This window comes from Sebastes fasciatus, chromosome 11, assembly GCF_043250625.1.
Source record: "Sebastes fasciatus isolate fSebFas1 chromosome 11, fSebFas1.pri, whole genome shotgun sequence".
Classification (NCBI taxonomy): domain Eukaryota; kingdom Metazoa; phylum Chordata; class Actinopteri; order Perciformes; family Sebastidae; genus Sebastes; species Sebastes fasciatus.
In genome coordinates this window covers 34,327,789-34,343,140 of record NC_133805.1, presented here as the reverse complement: position 1 = coordinate 34,343,140, position 15,352 = coordinate 34,327,789, and the positions used below count along the sequence as shown (strand labels likewise).

At 42.9% G+C, this 15,352-nt stretch overlaps 1 long non-coding RNA gene across 1 annotated transcript in view; it reads left to right on the top strand.

The window, feature by feature from the left end:
* The window catches only part of LOC141777783 (uncharacterized), a 230,563-nt gene extending 228,057 nt beyond the window's left edge, over nt 1-2,506 (top strand). The window contains exon 2 of the long non-coding RNA XR_012595972.1: nt 1,945-2,506. This is a non-coding gene — a long non-coding RNA (uncharacterized LOC141777783). The remainder of the gene's footprint in view (nt 1-1,944) is intronic.
* Nucleotides 2,507-15,352: the final 12,846 nt, after the last annotated feature.

The following is a 15,352-nucleotide window of genomic DNA, read 5'->3' as shown; positions in this document are numbered from 1 at the left end:
TCATAAATGCCATGCATAATAAGGCAGGGAGGCACTGGCTGTGCCATGGATAACACTATGTCAGCCTTGTGTGGAGAAGAAAGGGTAGAAATGAGTCTCCACATATAGCACTGCCGCATCAGAAGAGTAGGACCTTGATTATGTACCATAATGGTCCCCATGCAGCCCACTAATCCGTGATGATCGGATTAGAGGCGCACTGTCAGACACGTGCGTAAAAGCGCCAGATCAGTCAATGCTTCATCTGCCGTCTAGCACATTTAAAACTGAATGAGTCAGGGAGGACTCAGATACATCTCGCAGAGACAAACCTATGAAAGGGCAAGGCGACGCCCAGGATGCCACAGTCATCCCTCTGAGAAGAGCCATGGATGAGGATAAAGCTCTTGTGGAGTGCGTCCAGAGGCCCTGCTCCACTCCCGCTGCACAGTAGGCTTGTATGATGGCATCACACAGCCAGTTTTGACAGGGCCACGCCTTGCGAGTGCGCTCTGTAATGAACAAACAGCTGTTGCGTCTGTCTTGTGTTTGCCGTGGAATACAATAATGAGACAGAGCGCGCATTGGGCAGTCGGTGAGACACTTTTTCTGTCTCATTCTGATGAGGAAGAAGGAAAGAACCCCTCTAGAGAGATGATTCTCGACCAAGAGGAGTTTGTTGAGACTTTAGGTGTAGATGAAGGCTGTAAAGTCGCTGTGCTTCCGTCCTCTCTAATCGAAAGGCAGGATGGCGAGACCGAAGGCGTGCATAGGTCACTCACTCTCTTAGCTGATGTCAGGGCTTGGAGGAGCGCTGTCTTAAGGGATAGCATGTTGAGAGAGATTTGGACTATCGGCTCAAAAGGGGGACCCCCAGAGAGCACAGCACCAGCGGTAAATCCAACTGTGGTGCTAGAGAACGCACAACAGGTTTCTGTCATCTGTCCCTTAAAAAGCGCTTCACCAAAGGACGTGCAAAAAACAATCTCTCTCTGTAGCCTTCGTGGCAGGATAAAATGGCTGTAGCATGCTCTTTAACTGTGGATGGGGCCAAATCGTTATCCACTAACATCTGAAGGTAGGTTAACACGCGAGGCATGGTACATGATGTGGGATCTGAGCCTCTCTCCAAACACCAGTGCTGAAAAGCGGACCATCTACCCACGTAACATTATAGTAGAAGGGGCTCTAGTGCCCTGGATATCTGGATAGTGCGCATCACTTCAGAGGCAGCTCTAACCTTTCCGAGCGCTCCCTATCAGCGGCCAGGCCCACAGCTGTTCAGGTGCCATTAGGAGCGCCGGAGGACAAAGAGGCACATGACTTTTTTTCAGATTACCTGTCTCATGCACTACTGTCAGGCTATAGTGACTGTTTTATAATAGATATTCTTAATAACCCCAAATCAATAGGGTAATCCTATCAAAGACCTGAATACTGATTAAGAATTCCTTAAAACATTATTCACTTTCACCTAAAATTATTTCAAACCCTTCACAGAAACCAACACTTTAATTCATAAATAACGGATTCGTCAAACGTTCAATTCAATAAAACGCCTCCAAACTGTGCAGATAATCCATTAAAATAATCCATTTATCATCCACTTCAAATCACATGATTAACAAAAAACTGATGACATTTTAAAGTAAAAAAGATGGGATTTAGTTTCCTAAGCTATATGATGTTAATTGTTACACTTTAAAGGTCCCATATTGTAAAAAGTGAGATTTTCATGTCTTTTATGTATATCATAAAGCAGGTTTAAGTGCTATATAAATACTGTCAAATGATCAAAACGCTCAATATACGGAAGATTAAACACAGCCCGTATTCAGAAATTGTGCGTTTGAAACAAGCTGTCAGGATTTGTGATGTCACAAATATACAATATACGTATATAGATCATTACACGGTTTTAAACACAAACATTCTAAATGTGTCCCACTTTATTTCCTGTTGCAGTGTATATAAATAACACCAGCTGACAGGAAGTAAACACGGACCCAAACTGTTGCCTAGCAACGCAGTTCCGTTGAAATGCACTAAAACAGAGCATTTCAGATAGAGGTAATACAGGTATATTCATGCAGACAGCATGAGGAAAATAAGTTTTTTTTTTAACATTACAGCATGTAAACATGTTCTTGTAGAAACACAAAATACAAGTATGAACCTGAAAAAGAGCACGATATGGGACCTTTAACAATTGGAAAATAAAATTGTTTTATTAGTATGTACAATGATTTTCATCCATATACTAATGTCCAGTATTTAGCTGCATAGGAATCAGGCAGATGTCTGTAGAGCTCCTGGTGTATACAGTTGCCCCAGTACAGACAAACACACGCTAGTTAGTCCACATGTCTGCAATAACCTACTGATGTGCTTCGACATTCAACCTTGAGACATGTGCGTGTTTCTGTGTGTGTGTGTGTGTGTGTGTGTGTGTGTGTGTGTGTGTGTGTGTGTGTGTGTGTGTGTGTGTGTGTGTGTGTGTGTGTGTGTGTGTGTGTGCGCGTGTGTGTGCGTGAGACAGAGGGAGAGAGAAGACAGAGTGACAGCTGACAGCCCTGCAGTAGTGACATCCTCCAGTCAGCAGGCTACGACACAAACACTGAACCAACCAATGACTGTCCATGTACCCTGTACTCCTCTTCACGTGCGTGATTGTGGATTTTAATATCGCTTTTCATTTGTCGGCCCTTGTCTCCCTGCTCACAGAGGTCAGAGTTCAAAGTACAGCTCTCTAGAAAGTAGATACGGTAGGGAGATAAGAGGGAGACACTTTGATTATTTGACTTTTCAGCATTTTTTGTTTGCATCCCTCTTCCATCCAACAGGGCAATTGACTAATTAACATTTTGGGGCGGCAGTAGCTCAGTCCATAGGGACCCCGGAGGGTTGCGCTTCAAGTCCCTGCATGGACCAAGTACCGCATGTGAACTGGTCACTGAAGAGATGCCAGCTCTGACATCTCTCTCATTAACGCATGTAAATAGGTCCTGTTTGTGTTTGTCCTGTATATAACAGAGTGAAAAAATGTAATTTCCCCTCGGGGATTAATAAAGTGTCTTTCTTCTTCTTCTTAAAAAAAAAAAAACAATTCATCAAAATTTGTTAAAATGCATGCTCGGTACCCAGAAAATGTATTTAGCCTGTCCTCAGCAAGCAGTCACAATATAACAAAAAAAGTGTTTAAAACTGCTATTAATGCATACATATATGAAATGAAAGGAGAGCATCAATGACATATAAAACAACACATAAAGTGAACTTTAAATTGTATTTTCCATAAACTACAGCCTATCAAAGGTGTGTCCTCACTCTCCGTCAACTACGTCAGATTTATTTTAAATCCTGAATAAATCAGGAAGTGTTGTGGTCAGCTATTACTCTGAAGACCCCCTTTCCACTTCCTGTTCATGGTGGATCAAGCAGTGGGACACATGGCCTTGTAAGTTTTACATTTTTGGATATTTTAAAACAAACAATGTTGATATCACAGCGGTCACAGCTTTTACACATCAACACCGTCTTTACATTATTATGATCTTACTTAATAAGTTTGAAATCAAATTTGACATTAGCATTGAGGTTACAGATGTAGCTAGCAACTGAAGAAAAAAACACAACGCCTCCAGGATACAACACATGGTTAAGATGGGAAAATGTTCCATTTTGTCAACTCCGTTAGACGTCAACTCTGTCAGGTTTTATGTCTGATGGAGTTGACGTGTAAACTGACGGGGTTGACAAGTGATCTCCAAAATGCTTTTTATAGTGATAGTATTTTTAAATATGGTAAAATATTCCAATGTTATTTCATTGCCTCTATTTAAATATATATTTAAAAATATGGGCTGAAATAAAAATAAAAATAGGAGTAGAGTGGTCATTGAAGTGTTCGCTGTGGTCCGCGACTTGCTGCAAGTCGGTTTAGTTTATGCGGAAGTCAGCCCGTTACAATGGTCGCTGTGGCAACCTAAACAACCTAAACAAGCAACATAAAAATGGCCACCGCTCCGACCATCCTTCTACATTGATTTGAATGGGAACTCCTATATTCTGTTTCTATGGAACACACTTTGCTTTGTACAGTAAAGTGTGTGGACACCGTCAGGGACTTAATGGTGCATTCAGGTGCACCACATAAACTCTGAAAACCCGAATGGCCTCAAAGGTTGTTTAAAAAGTGAAAGTTTCTTCTTCTTTTTCCTTTGTTGAAATACATATATTTGTCATTCTGTTCTTGTTTCATCAATCATTTTCATTGATTATATCCTTAAATCACAACAAGATTCTATTAATTTCTACATTAGTGTGTGATTTTTAAATGATGTATTTGCTTAATATGGATACAATTTTCATTTGTAAATTCTTTTGTAATTCTTCTTTTTACTGCCCATTAAAATGTCAAATAATGAATGACTTTGTAATTTAGTCCATTTATTCATAGATTAATAAATTAATTTGTAAACAAATATATTAATGCCTATTTTTATTGTACAATTAGATATGAATCAATTAAATGCTTTATTACTATTTCCGTGACTCTTGTGGTCCTCCATACATCAATATCAAATTATTATAAAAATATTTGTCTTGTTTTCTTGAGTTTTTGAAATAACACCATATTTTCCGATAATAATGTAGTATTTAAAGATATTTGCAGTTTTGCAAAGGTCAGAATTTGTTGGTGTGAGAATGAATATTTATCATAGAAAGAGCATGTTTATGTCTCTTTTTCTTTTTTGAAGGACACTTCCTTAACCTTATTCATGATAAGATATTAATGAAAGGAAGCATTCAGACCTTCATATCATTTACAAACCGATTTACAATATGCCATGACATTTCAACATCTCTTTGAAATAGGGCAGGTATGGCTCTATTATTATTTTGGGGATGTAGTGAGAAACCAGTTCTTCCTACTGGGGGGGTTATCTCTCTATCAATTCAATTTAGTTTTGATTTAGTTTTGATGTCCAGATCCTCCTGTGCAACATGGAGTTTTCTCTTTAATTTCTCTCTCCTGTAGCCCCTCAGAGTAGTGTTGAGTCTCTGGCTCTGTTCACACCTGGTATTAACATGCTTCCTCAGTGATCGGATGACAAGTGGACAGCTCTAAGTACAGGTGTGAACGCACTCAAGACGCATTGAGGATACATTGAGATCCGATCGCTCAGACCACATTCAGAGGTGTTCTGGGACACATTATTTTGGCAGTGTGTACGCAAATGTGTCCTGGGCCACATTGAAGGACCGCCTACTCAACTGATGTCCCCGTGGGATCCGCGGATCTCTATCTCTGCATTCTCTCTTCATGTGGATAGACAGGCAGACGCGAGTGCTCGTCTGCCTCACAGCACGGAAACGGCCTCTGTGCTCTACTGTATTCTGTCGGCACAACTGTATATTTTATTAAAATGTATCTTATCTATCGGCTACGTATCTACAGACTATCAGACTAGGCACGGGAAGTACATTATTATCATACTGTCGGAGATGTGTCTGTGTTTTTGTTCCGGTGCTTTGCACGGAGCTGACACTCACTCGCTCTCTTGCTCGCCCGCCCGCTCGCTCTCATCCCCGGCTCTCTGAAGCTCTGTACCCCGCTGTTGCCTGGCAAAGGCAACGGTGTCGACGGAACGGAAGTCCCCAGGGACCGCCGGTACAATAACCTTTTATTTTGATGTTGATGAAATGTACCCAAATTCACAAAAATGTAGGATATTACTACTGGATAACTGCATAATGGCCTTGAGTTTGGTCGTCAATTGAGCTGTGAACACAAAAGAAAAAATAAATTGCTACATCTGTGTTGTTAAGTGTCAAATATGGAATAGAAGTATAGAGTAGTACCTCAAAGTTGTACTTAAACAGTACTTTAGTAAATGTAGGCTACTTAGGCTAACGTTACTTGCTTTAAACCACTGATGGTATGGCATGCAGCATTGAAAAGCTGTGGGATTGTGGATCAAAAATAATCTTTGACTACAGACACCCCATAACACCCCTTCCCGCCGGCAACAATAATTGTATGTATTGTATTGCCAATCCCTCTGGCACCCCTCCCCACCAACACAAAAGGTGTGTGCAACTTGCTTAAAGTTAACGTAAAAACACAAGACTAAACATAAAGCGTTGCAGATGCTTTTTGTGTAAAAAACAAGCCAAGACATTATATCTAGGACTTCATACCTTTTTTTATTTCATCCTTCTTGTGTGGGTACTCCTTTCCCATTGAAATGGTAAAAAAAAAAAAAAAAAAACATTGTTGGTGATAGATCTGCTGGGTGGAGGTGGTTTGTGAGGTTGTTTCCTTAGCCTGGCAAGTTGGCCGGACCGGCATTCTCGCTTTTGCTTCCTGCTTCTCTCCTCTGCCTGTGACGCCTGTCGGGGGCCGACAACAATCCACGTAGAGCCCAGAGTCCTGTCCCTATCTCCTCCGGTAGGTTGCACGAGTGCATAAATTCCCTTGTAACAGCCTGGTTGTGCGTTAATCCCATGATCAGAAGATTTTGGCGGCTGTAGATGGGATTCGCATGACTAAATGTAACATTTGCGAACAGATATAAGAACGAAAACGCACACACTGAAAAGGAGGGTGTTGAGCCGCTGCGTCTAAGCGCGCCACCATCTTGACTAGCTCTTACTGATACTGACAGCTGACTGTCAGTCCTGAACAGTTAGAACAAAGTATATAAGACAAAAGTAAGACTCATTACCGGGTGAGAGATGTGACGGAGCACTGCAGAATTTTGCAAAGGAGAAAAAAAGAACAGAGGGGTAGAACACATCAAAAAGGAGGAAAACAGAACATTGAAACATAGAGAGATGTCTCCTGAATAGTTCAGACGGCGCTGTAATGGTTCACTTTCATTGACACTTCAGACTGGAGTGGTGGGCTCTTCAGGATGTATGAGGTAAAGCAAGGCTTTTCAATCATTCATTTCAGAGAGAATGTGAGAGAGGAGTGGGGAAGAAGAGGGAGGACAACTGACAGAGGTTACAAGGTGGTAAAAACATGCAATGAGAGAGTCTGAGTGATTGAGAAGAGGAACAAAGACGGACTCAATTTACTCATGTTGAAATGAGAAATTAAGAGGGATGTGCTCTGCCAATTATGTATCCCATAAGTAATGCAAGTGAGCTCATTAGCCAATGGGCTGAGTTTTCCACAGCGGGCCTCTCCAAACTCTGTTTCAGTGCTCTTGAATGAATGACTTCAGAGATTTTTAATAGAGACAATGCATACAGCTCAGCCAATGAGAGTCCACTCAGGAGTGCTGTTTTATAATGGCCCCTATTTGGACTCATTACAGGCACTACCTTTTAATGCACAGTGTTGTGCTTAAGTAAAAGTAAGAGCCAGGCTTTGTTGCACAGGAGTGGCTGCATTGTGAATGTATTGTACTGTTGGGAACAAATAGGTGGTCTAGTAATATCAGCGTGTGACAGAAAATGGATTTTTTGAGTGCAGTGGGTCATGATGGCTAATAGAAGGCCAATGTTTAGTGTGATTTCTATAATGGCAGGAGAGCTTTAATTGTTTGAGTTATGGAGAAGAGGCAGGACCATATAAGTGTAGGCTGTATTACTTCCAACTTCTTTTTGGACATGTAATATTTATTTATGTTGATTATTTGTTCATTGACAGTTTGCTATATATTTACTGTTCATTTCATTTGTTACATGTTCGAAATGAATAATTAATTAGAAATAAAGTGAGCAAACAAGGGCATTACAGCAATAAGCACAATTATTGAAAGAGGCAAAATTAAGGGTTTTCAAGAATTGAAAAAGAATTGAAGGGGGAATTTGACTTGGAGAACCGAGATTTATTTAGATATCTGCAGGTCAGAGACTTCTTTGAGAAAGAAATAAAGCCAGACTTCCCCCACGAGCCAAGCAGAGTGATTGGGACACTGTGTAAAGCATACAAAAACATCACAGGTAAAGTGATATCAATGCTGTATCAAGGGCTAGTGAAGAGTAGAGGAATCAGCACACTGTATGTTAGAGATAAATGGGTAAAAGAAAAGAAAATGCAACTGAACAAAGAAGATTGGTATGATATATGTAACATTCAACAAACTACCACCAGCTCCAGGGTGTGGAAAGAATTTTGCTGGAAGAACATAATCAGATTCCTCATAACTCCCAAGACAAAAAGTACATTTTCATCTACTCAACAGACATGCTGGAGACTGTGTGGGGAGGATAAAGTAGGCCACACCCATGTTTTTTGGGGAATGTAAGAAAATGAGTAAATAATGGGAAGATGTATGGGTAGAATTAAAAGCAACATTGGGTTATGGAATACCTAAGACATGCGAGGTGATGTATCTAGGCAACCTTAAAAGGTAAAGTGTTCAATGGGAGGTCTTGTTGGCAGGCGGCCAAGAAAGCAATCACCAATAAATGGTGCAAAAAGGACCCTCCTACTCTGAATCACTGGAAGGACATTGTTGAGGAGATATTTGACATGGAAAGATTCACACATGTACTGAGAATCCAGCAATCGGAGTTTGCTGAGAAATGGGACAAATGGACAGCATATCTTACCCATCACCGGGACATCACTGGACCTTCTGAATGAATACAGCTATCATGCACTGCATTATTAAGTTTTGTATCCCAATGACACATCTTTGTTAGTTCTTTGTTTTTTATATCAATAAAATATAAGTTTTAAAAGAAAAAAAAAGAAGAAATAAAGTGAAACAAAATGGTTGTCACTGTCCACTCATATTAAATGTGAATCACAATTGGTATATGACTGTATGAAAATAATATGATAAGCATATCGTTTGTTATCATGAACGTGGGAATGGTGCGTCGCTTTAAATGCTGCAAGGAGTTGTGGGATGTTATTTTCTCCTTTCCTTTTGCAAACGATGGTCCAGTGTATCTTCTGCTATAGGAGATAATAAAGGAAGCATTGAAGCACCTTTCCTCAGCATTTAGAGAATTCGAACAGCTCTCATCATGGCTGCTACTTAGATACTGCCGGGTCATTTCACTCCATTAGGAACCTTAAACCAAAAGGACTTTTCGACCGCAGCCTCAGTGAGTCCCTGGCTGCACGTTCTCTCACAAGGTGAGAGCTCAACTGAACTGAGAAATGAACAGATCATTTCAGGAAAGTGAGTCAGTTCAGTGTGTTCACCCAAAAATATTTGTTCATTTGATCGCCTAAATGCTCGTACAGTAGTTGTTTTAAGGCTAATTCATACTTTCCGCATAAGAATGTCCGCGAGGATAGCAAGTGCACCAACTGCGCATGCTCCATTTTCACTCCGATGTTCGCGCCTCTAGCTGGTTTGCCAAGAAGAAGATAACAAAATGGATGCATGTTTTGAAGAGAGGTTGTGCGAGGAGATCTGCTGTTTATATATAATTTCTCTTTAAAGGAATACAAAGACAGCCAAATGCCAATTTCAGACAAACAATTTAACGACACCGCCACCAACTGGAATGGAGTGTGGATCGAGAAATGCCAGACTGACGTGGACCGTCAATTGTACTATGAATAACACTTGTGAACGATACAAGTCCACAGCTGTCTGTGGACACAGAACGCAGAAAGTAAGCCCGAGGTTTTACAATCATTAATTCTCTCAAGTTATAAGATACTATTAACCACTGTAAACAATGTTTTGTTACAGATCATAAGAGGATATCCGAAACTGATTACAATTATCACCTGAACTGTGGCCAAAGCTCTGAATCAGAATTGTGTTTCTTCCATAATGGTGAATTAATTGAATCATCAATGAGGATGTAGAAAGCTAGTGTGCTGTTCTACATTGTGTTTATGCGTACCCAATGTTCCACTGTGACAGAGAAGCCAGCAGGGATGAGGGTCAGCACACATCTAATGCAAACTGATGTAAATGCATAGACTTGTCTGATCCGTGGTGTGCACTCATATACTGAGCTTATGCATAACCATAACACAATTATTTAAATTTCAAGTGTGTGCTAGTCCAGAAAATAATTCTGCAGAACTCCGTGAAAAAAGACGACTGATAATAATCTCTTAATATAGTTCATATTAATCAGTCAAACGTAATGTGAAACATTAGAAGTGTTGTTTAAATGTTTGTGTCGGAGACCACATCGATGGGGAGGCCATGAAGCCGAAAGACGTGCTCTTTGGCCAATGGGAGTTTGGGTAGGGGCACGAAGTGGGCCATCTTGCTGAACCAGTCTACCACCATCAGAATGGTGGTGTGTCCGCTGGACAGTGGCAGACCAGTAACAAAGTCCAAGGAGACATGGGACCAGGGTTGATGAGGCCTGGTGTGATGGCTTAGGCTGGTTACATACAGGGCAGGTGTTGACGAACTCTCTGGTGTCCTACTCCAGGGTTGCCCACCAGAACCGTTGCTGCAGAACCTCCCTGGTGCGCTGGATAACTGGGTGACAGGTGAGCCTGGAGCTGTGCGTCCATTGAACGACGTCGGACCTCAAGTCCTGACGGACGAACAGGCAATCAGGAGGGCAGGAGCTGGGACCAGGCAGGTCTTCCAGGGTGGCCTTAACTCTTTCCTCCACCTCCCAGGAGAGCGAAGCTACCAAACGTGGAGCAGGAAGGATGGTGTCAGGGCCAGGGGAGGAATCCTCCTTCCCCACAAACTGGCGGGACAAGGCGTCAGGTTTGACATTGCGGGAACCGGGCCGGTAGGAGAGGGAAGTTAAACCTTGTGAAGATAAGCGACCATCTGGCTTGTCGTGAGTTCAGTCTTTTGGCGGACTGGATATACTTGAGGTTCTTGTGATCAGTCCAGACCAAGAAGGGCAGCTTGGTCCCCTTGAGCCAGTGACGCCATTCCTCCAACGTCGTTGGAGCAGTTCCCGATGTCATAGTTCCTCTCCGCCGGGGAAAGTCACCTAGAGAAGAAGGCGCAGGGGTGGAGCTTCTGGTTGTCGGCAGCCCGCTGGGACGAGATGGCTCCAACCCCAACGTCGGAGGCATCCAGCTCCACAACATACTGTCTCTCAGGGTCAGGAACTTGAAGGATGGGAGCAGATGTAAATCTAGCCTTGAGGTGCTGAAAGGCCTTTTCAGCAGGGGAGGACCACCGGAACAGCACTTTGGAGGATGTAAGGGCTGTGAGTGGTGCGGCCACAGTGCTGTAGCCGCGGATGAATCTCTGGCAACGAAAAGACAGTTCTCTAGTAGGCGCTGTACCAGTACATACCCGACTACTGGTGAGCCCTGCCTTTTGCTGGACACCGGTAACCAAAGTGACTAGCTTGAGTAGAGGCAGAGGTTCCCCTGGCGGCGGCACTCACGCTCCTCCCAGCGCTATACCCGTTGGGATAAAAAGGATCTTTACATGCAGAATTCTACATTTTACACGTATACAGAAAAACACCAACAAATGCATGTGGAGCAGAATTAGGCAGCTACCCACTGGTAATTAACATTCAAAAGAGAGCACTCAACCTTTTAACCACCTTAAATACATAACCCGAGACACCCTCCACTCCAAAGCCCTCCAGACTCAAGAGCTGAGCACAGAAAAGAGTCCCCTATGTCAGTCGATGCTGAGGCTAACTGCCCCCTCTCAGACACACTCTGACCAGCCTCACAACAACATTGCTCTCCAAACACCAGACCCTTATTTAGAACACTGGAAAGAAGAAACTAAAAGCAAAATTAGAATGTTATCTGACACTAAAAAAAGAGATTTTGAATATCTAGAGATGTCAGAGATAGGAAGCAGAGACAGATCCTAACTAAGGCTCAGTGACCATAAACTGGAAATAGGAACAAGAAGACACAATTAAATCTTGGCAACCAAAAGAAAACAGAATATTTGATCACTGTTTGACAGGTTAGGTTGAGCCAGAGATGCACTTCCTCCTAAAATATTCAAACATTCAATGATTTAAGGAACAATTATTTTGAGAAATTCAACTCTGCAATCCCAGATTTCAAAGAATTTAATGACTCTCAAAATTAAAAATACTCCTAGGAGGACAACAAATTAAACCACTTTGAATTGAATTGAGAGAGATTGTTTTGGTGTGGAAATGACGGTGTGTGAGCCAGACTACACAATACAATAGGTTATCTTGTTATCTACCTTTAGGGCACTGATGTGCAATCCTTGCTCATTCCTCCTGACTTTGTGATTGGTGCAAAACATCTTGAGCTTTCTCCTGTCTTTGAGGTCTCTGGGGTTGGATCAACTGGTGAAAAAAAAAAAAATGTGTTATCAGGTAGTTGGCTACAATTCCAACCTTCAGTTCAGTCAGGACCACTTTAGTCAAAGACACTTATTCCAATTGCAGAAATATATACATTATATTTGGCGGTATGGCTCTGTTCTGGGACCTCCCTGCCCATCCACGCGCATACGTGGATCCACGAGCCTACGTGGTAGCATGAGGCAAGGAGAGCACTCCTCCTTGCCCTTCCATGTGCATACATGGAAAGCCAAAGGCAGGGAGAGCAGCAGCAAAGACCCCCCTGGGTGCAGAGCAGAGCCGGCATCAATGACAACAGAATTGACATTGATTAAGTCATAAACAGTAGGGGTGGGCGACACATCGAATATAGTCGATGTATCGCGGCTTGTCCCCTCGCGGTACAGAAAACAACTACATCGCGAACATCGAACACAAATTGTCATGTAATGTTTCCAAGCCATCCCTTTTTGTATGAAAGATTAAAATTGTTCCAAAGAACCACTAATGAATATCAACAGAAGGTTTTAATGCAGACATATGCTGCGGGGACTACAAGATCATAATATTAGTGTGATTGTATGCATCAAAGGGTTAAATTGACATTTATGAAGTGCTTAGAGGATATTTGTAAATATTGCGATATATATCGTGTATTGCGATATAGCCTAAAATATCGCAATATTATTCCTAGGCCATACCACCCAGCCCTAGAAACAGTATTAAAAGGAGGTGGTGGGGTGGAGGTGGGTTGCGAGCAGCTTGTAGAGGAAGCAGCAACGGTAGGCCGGCTGAAGCAGCTTAAATAAGGCGCCCTGTATGAAATTTACCAATGAATGCATAGAGAGGAATCAGCTGATCCGTCAGCTGATGCATCAGCTGATTGGGCTGGCTTAAGATCAGCTGTTATCAGCTGATAGCAGTCGTATGAGCAGAGCTTGACATCATGGCCTGCCTGAACTAACGCTACGCTCGATTTCAGTCAGGACCACTTTAGTCAAAGACACTTATTCCAATTGCAGAAATATATACATTATATTTGGCGGTATGGCTCTGTTCTGGGACCTCCCTGCCCATCCACGCGCATACGTGGATCCACGAGCCTACGTGGTAGCATGAGGCAAGGAGAGCACTCCTCCTTGCCCTTCCATGTGCATACATGGAAAGCCAAAGGCAGGGAGAGCAGCAGCAAAGACCCCCAAAACAACCATACCAGGCAATCCTCCCTGGCCTTCCATGCGCTTACATGGAAGAGCCACAGGAGGAGCTACCTGAGCACCCAGTGAAACCCGTGCAGATTCAAACGACATACAGTGATGCCATCCGCATCTACACAGGTTGCGCCCCTCCACGTGCATACGTGGAAAGCATAAGGCAAGGAGAGCACTCCTCCCTGCCCTTCCATGTGTATACATGGAAAGCTAAAGGCAGGAGCGCAGCAGCAAAACCCCAAAATGACCACACCAGGAAAACCTCCCTGGCCTTCCATGCGCTTACATGGAAGAGCCACAGGAGGAGCTAGCTGAGCACCCTGTGAAACCCATGCAGATTCAAACGACATACAGTGATGCCATCTGCATCTACACAGGTTGCGCCCATCCACGCGCATACGTGGATCCACGAGCCTACGTGGTAGCATGAGGCAAGGAGAGCACTCCTCCTTGCCCTTCCATGTGCATACATGGAAAGCTAAAGGCAGGAGCGCAGCAGTGAGACCCCAAAAATGACCACACCAGGAAAACCTCCCTGGCCTTCCATGCGCTTACATGGAAGAGCCACGGGAGAAGCTAGCTGAGCACCCAGTGAAAACCCGTACACTGGTTAAACCAATGCCACTTTCCAGAAGTGACACAGAACACTAATATTACCCCTCCTGCCATTATTATATTATATTATACTACACTACAATACAATTTTTGACCAAGAATTGGTTTACACACATAAGATGCATAAAACAATTACAGTTTAATATACATGTATGTTATAAACTCAAAATATACTTACTAGAAAATGGACATTATATGGATGTAAATGGATTACCTTGTAATATATAGTCATTCTGAACAGCCTTTACTGGCGCAAAATACAGTATATCACAGATCACATGGTTAAGATCATATCTGCCTGTTTTACAATCTTTGACCACCAGGTGGTTTCGTGCATATGATGCATCCAGATATTAACCCTTTTCCGAACCAATATGCTGGAAAGCTTTGATGCTTCATTAAGCTTCAGCTCGCCTGCATCTACACAGGTTGCACCCTTCCACGCGCATACGTGGTTCCACGCGCATACGTGGAAAGCATAAGGCAAGGAGAGCGCACCTCCTTGCCCTTCCATGTGCATACATGGAAAGCTAAAAGCAGGGAGCGCAGGGAGCCCCAAAAATGACCACTCCAAGAAAACCTCCCTGGCCTTCCATGCGCCTACATGGAAGAGCCAGCAGGAGGGGCCAGCAGTACGACTTAATGGAAAGCTAATTAGACTAAAACATATACAGTGAAGCCTTTTGATTCTTCACAGGTTGCAGGCTGAGGCATATGCTAGAAAGTCAAATGAGAGAGTCAAGCAGATATGCCGTAACATTTACTATATATAGCCAGCAAGTTACTGAGCACTTATAGCTTTTGAGCTTCGAGGATGTCTTGAGCCTCCGGCCGGAGATAACGCTCATAAGCGGTTGATGACCATCGGCCCCAAGCCTCGAGTGTGGAGACAAGAGCTGTTAATGCTGCTGTTGTTTCTGCTCCTATGCGGAGTGGTGGCAGTCCGCATGATTGGCAGAGGAGGCGAAGGTGTGAGGCAAACCAAGCTCGGGACATGGGCTTCCCCTCCTCTGTGACAAAGAATGACTCTCATTGGCTGGCTTGAGGTCGGCATCTCAGATAGTGGATCATTGAAGACGGGATTAGACTCAGAGATTAAAACAGATGTTCCTTCCTATCTTCATCAGTCTTGAGTGTTTTTTAAAAATATGGTGAAATACTGAGTGTTAATGGTTACGTCAGCTATAGTGAGATCATGCGAAGGATCGAAAATTTGGTGCGTGTAGTGAACTCGCCACCTTTAAGAACCTGAAAATGCTGTGAGGAAAACAGTTTCTAATAACAGGTCTGTGTAAGCACCAAAGCACCCTTTATGAAGGATGGCTGCAAGGATTTGGCTT